The sequence below is a fragment of the Oncorhynchus keta genome, chromosome 8 (genome assembly GCF_023373465.1).
Source record: "Oncorhynchus keta strain PuntledgeMale-10-30-2019 chromosome 8, Oket_V2, whole genome shotgun sequence".
Taxonomy (NCBI): Eukaryota; Metazoa; Chordata; class Actinopteri; order Salmoniformes; family Salmonidae; genus Oncorhynchus; species Oncorhynchus keta.
Genome location: NC_068428.1, coordinates 33,857,465 through 33,863,464, shown reverse-complemented (window position 1 = coordinate 33,863,464; position 6,000 = coordinate 33,857,465). Strand labels below are relative to the sequence as shown.

Below are 6,000 nucleotides of genomic sequence, written 5' to 3'. Positions count from 1 at the left end.
ACTCCATGAGACTACCAATAAACTACATTAACTCCACTACCAATGAGCAACATTAACCCAAAATCAATATAATCCTCAGACAAGTTGTATATATTTTTTTCTCTTCAAAGATATCTTCTTTTGCCCTGAGAGAGAGAGCAGATTTATAAAATGGCAGGACGTGAGGTTAATTGGAGGGGTGATGGTTTCAGTTCTGGTACAGTAGCTGGACACATTTAACATTTAAGTCATTTAGCAGACGCTCTTATCCAGAGCGACTTACAAATTGACTGTCTATTAATGATGAATCATGGTGGTAACTCGCACTTTGATTGACAGCAGTTTGAATCCAGGTATGTTTTTGTTTTTTAAGCCTAATTATTACCTTAACGGTAGACTCAGTGAAATGCAGTGGTGGAAAAGTACACAATGGTCATACTTGAGTAAAAGTAAAGATACCATAATAGAAAATGACTCAAGTAAAGGTGAAAGTCGCCTAGTAAAATTCTACTTGAGTAAAAGTCTAAAAGTATTGTTTTTAAAATAAAGTAAAAGTATGAATAATTAAAATGTCCTTATACTAAGCAAACCAGATGGCCAGATCAGTGGCTGTAGGGATGACCAGGGATGTTTTTTTTTGTGTGTGAGAATTGAACCATTTTCTGTCCTGCTAAGCATTCGAAATGTAACAAGTACTTTTGGGTGTCAGGGAAAAATGTATGGAGTAAAAAGTACATAATTTTCTTTAGTAATATAGTGAAGTAAAATTAAACAATGTAAAATATATAAATAGTAAAGTACAGATAACCCCAAAAACGAATTAAGTAAAAATAATTTAAAGTACTACTTAAGTACTTTACACCACTGGCGAAATGACATTGCAACGAGCAGCAACGCAGTTATTGAGAGGAGCAAGATGCAAGACTTGGCTCTCACACAGTCACACACAGTATCTGTGCATGTGCATGGGTTCCCATCATGCTGTTACAGCGCACCAAAACAACGGAGAAGTTGAGCCTCGGGCTTCAACGCCCTTACTTGTTGCGGAAATTGACCCACTATGCTGTTTACTTTCTGCATCTACGTCATATCGCTGAGCCTACCTTTAACCACTCATTAGCATGCCTAAACCTAACCCTAAGTTAACCACTCACTAGGATATCTAAACTAACCTGTTGCATGTAAATGTAAGTTGTTTTGTGAGTTAGTGATTCTCCATCTATTGGAATTTTGTGTTATGTGTTATGTTATTGGGGCGGCAGGGTAGCCTAGTGGTTAGAGCGTTGGACTAGTAACCGTAAGGTTGCAAGTTTGAATCCCCGAGCTGACAAGGTACAAATCTGTCGTTCTGCCCCTGAACAGGCAGTTAACCCACTGTTCCTAGGCCGTCATTGAAAATAAGAATTTGTTCTTAACTGACTTGCCTAGTAAAATAAAGGTAACATAAAAATAAATATTACATGATTTGCAACTCCAAATTAGGTAATAGTGTCATCTGATATTACCTATGATGAAAAATCATCAGCTGAAGGTCCAACTGAATCCAAGAAATGTGTCTGAAGTCTGTGACTTTAATACTCACTGGAGGAAAACACTCACTGTCGGTCAGCTGAGGCAGTGATGTCATCATCAGAGGAGGAGGAGGTTGGAGCTTTATTGGGCTTGACATTTTATTGCCAGGAGTATCAGACACATGACGTCCAGTGAGAGGAGTGAGGGACGACGCAAAGGACGGAAAAGGAGAAGAAGGATCCAATGATATGGAGACAAACACAGGACGTACTCTGAACCTGTAGAGAAGAGAGAGAATCAAGAAGAATCAATACAAAAATAGAAGGGGATATGTGGAGATACAGAAATGCAGGGTTCTGAATCCATTGGACGGGAATTTAGTTGCCGTGTTTTGCGCTGTGCCGGTAGAGCCTGTGGAACATGCAGCACGAGCCTCTGTCACTCACACTGCTGCAGTGGAGGAGTACACGCAGAGCCCAGCACTGATACACAGCCACAAAACAGTACAACAGACTGGTCCTCCTGCATCTCATCCTCTCCTCATCACCCCATTCCTATCACCATATTCCTCTGAGGGCTTGGATAAAAAAAGAAACAGGAAGGAAGGAAGGAAGGAAGAGAGGGATTTTGTTTTTTTCTTCTGCCCACCAGAACAGACTCTTTCTCAGATCTGTGTGTCTCTGAATGACTGTGCTGTGTTTTCCTGTCATCGAGTGAAGAAGCAACATATGTGCTCCGATGTCTCCAGAACATAGGCACGCTGCAAGGTAAGAGCATTGGGATGCATGTCATGTTACCCCTAAAGGCACAGCAAGCCAAGCCTTTATGGGCTACATCATTTTTCACAAGCAGGAGGAATTTGAGACTTATCGCAGTATATATGTATGTTTTCTTGTCATTGCCTTGCTACTGTCTCAGAGGCGGATGAAACAGGTTGATTGAAAGTTGACGGAGCCAGACCTAGTACTTGGTATTCATCTCAGTATTGGATTGGGGGACAGGTAGAACATCACACCAGATATTCAACACCTTGGGCAGATGCAGCACATCTGTCTTCAGCTGGATGTGGAGAGCTGAATGCTCTCTCCCTTCATCCATCGTCAGTGATCCGTCTGGCTAATGTATGTGTGTGTTAAGCTCGAAGAGTGGGAGGGCCAAACCACTGCCAAGGTTCTCGATGGGCAACGGGGTAATTTTCACCCGGTCTATCTGACCAATATCTGAAGATGGAGCAACTCTGGTATGTTGCGGCTGTGAATATTTGGGGCTCCTTTTCTCAAATGATACGGATGAATGAAATGGGGTAGGAGATAATGTTACCTAGCAATAATCTCATAGGGGTTTAGTTAGCCGTAATGGGTAGACATGGTTTTCTGGTTTGGTGGCTGACAAGAGGGGCATCCGTCACACAGTGTGACTAGCTGTGTATGTGTTTGGTGTGTGTGTGTGTGAGAGAGAGAGAGAGAGATATATAGAGTTAGTGTGTGTGCATGTGCGTGTGAGAGAGAGGGAGAGAGTGTGTGTGGGAGCTTGTTTGTGTGTGTGTGTGTGTGTGTGTGTGTGTGTGTGTGTGTGTGTGTGTGTGTGTGTGTGTGTGTGTGTGTGTGTGTGTGTGTGTGTGTGTGTGTGTGTGTGTGTGTGTATATGAGAGAGAGGGGAGAGTGTGTGTGTGTGTGTGGGGGGGGACAGGAATGGTACAGGGAAGGAGCGAGAGAGATAGTGTGACAGTCCTCCCTGTTCCACTTGACTCACTCTCTCTGTGCTCTGCAAACCATGGGGAAGACGTGGTGGTTACCATCTGAATGGTGGTTTCCCTCACATCTCTCAATCACATGTGGGAAGTTTGCCCTAAGTCTGGCCCTAGGGTGACCTAATGGAGATCCCTTTCAACTTTCTTTTAGGGCTGGGAATTTCCCTTGCTCACGATACTATTTGCATTACGATTCTCACGATTCGCAATTCGATACTGTGAGTTTATTGCGATTCGATGTTCCAAACATATTGCAGCTCCAGAGGGACAAGAGAGTGCCATGAGAAAACACATTTTGATCAGACATGTAAGTAAAGGTGCTGAAAACAAATTGGTTACTTATATAAAAAGAAGATTGAGAACAAATTATGAAGGAAACATTTTGATGCAGGTACAGAAAACTAGCGCAAAATAATATTGCGAAATTGTCAAAACGATACAATATTTCATAAAAAATAATATCCTTATATGTAACTGTATCAATTCAATTCCCCCATCACTACTCTCTAGGCCCCGCTCACACGTACCCCCATCACTACTCTCTAGGCCCCGCTCACACGTACCCCCATCACTACTCTCTAGGCCCCGCCCACAACCCCCATCACTAGTCTCTAGGCCCCGCCCACATCTACCCCATCACTTGTCTCTAGGCCCCGCCCACAGCTACCCCATCACTAGTCTCTAGGCCCTTCCCACACCTACCCCATCACTAGTCTCTAGGCCCTGCCCACACCTACCCCCATCACTAGTCTCTAGGCCCCGCCCACATACCCCATCACTAGTCTGTAGGCCCCACCTACACCTACCCCATCACTAGTCTGTAGGCCCTACCTCCATAAATTAGGGGTGGAGCCAAGCTGCTACTGCAGCTCCCTCTGAATCCTTAATTGCTGCTTTGAACATCTTCACAGGGCTTTGGCCAGGGCTGGTGTGTGTGTGTGCCTGACTAGCCAGTATAAGATCCTTTACCATGTGTGAGGCGTGTACCCTCCCGGCTCTACAATGTGCTAGACAATGCTTTAACAGGGTTCCAGAGATACATTTTATCATTGATGTGACAAACAGGCTTACACACACACAAACGCACACACAGCGGAGTGGACGACTGTGTTGAACCGGAGGTAGCCATTTGTCATCCCTTTAGTGTTGTAATGCATAGGAGATTCTGGGAGGGATAGGATAGCAGCAGCTCCTCACAGCTACCTGCACTCTGTCAGGCATCTGTGTTGCCCCATTCCCCCCAGCAGTTAACACAGCATCCTTATAACAGATTCCCCAGCAGTTAGCGTAGCATCCTTATAACAGATTCCCCAGCAGTTAGCGTAGCATCCTTATAGCAGATTCCCCAGCAGTTAACGTAGCATCCTTGTAGCAGATTTCCCAGCAGTTAGCATAGCATCCTTATAGCAGATTTCCCAGCAGTTAGCATAGCATCCTTATAGCAGATTTCCCAGCAGTTAGCATAGCATCCTTATACCAGATTCCCCAGCAGTTAGCATAACATCCTTATAGCAGATTCCCCAGCAGTTAGCATAGCATCCTTAAAGTAGATTCCCCAGCAGTTAGCGTAGCATCCTTATAGCAGAATCCCCAGCAGTTACCGTAGCATCCTTAAAGCAGATTCCCCAGCAGTATGCGTAGCATCCTTAAAGCAGATTCCCCAGCAGTCAGCACAGCACCCTGAAAGCAGATTCCCCAGCAGTTAGCATAGCATCCTTAAAGAAGATTTCCCAGCAGTTAGCATAGCATCCTTAAAGCAGATTCCCCAGCTACTCCCTCACAACCACTATTGTATGTTTGCCCGTCTGTCATGTTCGCACATCAATCACCTAGCTCGATTTATGAGATCATTGACGCACTTAACTGGCCTTTAGTTTCAGTCAAGGTAGGCCTACCATTCATGTTTTATGAGCAACAACAGCAGTGTGTAGATCAACACCAGAGATAATAAGGATAATGTATGGTCCCTCTCTCTCTCCACAATGGTATGTCCTCGTCTACCCTGCAAGCTGTGGTATGTCTGTCTGCCACTGGTTGATGTGGTCTTCAGTGTGCTTTCTACTGTTGGAGTCTGTGGTTCTGGAAGACCAATAAGGATATGAAGTCGTCCAGTCTACTAGCACTAGGCTTGGATCCACTGTTCGGTAGTTAGTGGTGCTTAGGATTATGCGATGGGCTTAGTGTGTGTGTGTGTGTGTGTGGGTGTGTGTGTGGGTGTGCAGGTGAATACGAGCTGGACTAGAGCGCATTCAGAGCATCGCTGTTCATTGTTTAACTGGATTGTAATGGCATTGCTACTCACACACACTCACATGTTCTCTGTATAGCCGTGTACAATTCCAATCAACTTCAGTATACTGGGTGTATCACTGTCTCTCTTTCTCATCATCTCCAAATGTTTCTCTATAGTAGTGTGTTTCTCTATAATGGTGTTTCTCTCTATAATGATGTTTCTCTCTATAATAATGTTTCTCTCAAAATATTTGTTTCTCTATAGTGGTTTCTCTATAGTGGTACTCCTCCATAGCTGTGTATTTCTCCATAATGGTGTGTTTCTCTATAATAAGTTTATCTGTAGTGGTGTTTTTCTCTATTGTTGTGTGTTTCTCTTTAGTGGTACATTTCTCTATAGTGGTGTGGTGTGCCCCAAGGCTCTGTATTTGGTCCTCTCTTATTCACTATTTATATAAATGATTTAGACAAAAATGTCCAAAATGTGCAACTTCATTTTTATGCTGATGATACTGTTATTTACTGTT

General features: G+C 43.8%; 1 protein-coding gene across 1 annotated transcript in view; it reads left to right on the top strand.

The window, feature by feature from the left end:
* Nucleotides 1-1,682: 1,682 nt before the first annotated feature.
* Nucleotides 1,683-6,000, top strand: part of LOC118387143 (disks large-associated protein 2-like) — a 252,165-nt gene continuing 247,847 nt past the window's right edge. The window contains exon 1 of the mRNA XM_052524032.1: nucleotides 1,683-2,258. The gene's annotated coding sequence lies outside the window, so the exon portion shown is untranslated. The remainder of the gene's footprint in view (nucleotides 2,259-6,000) is intronic.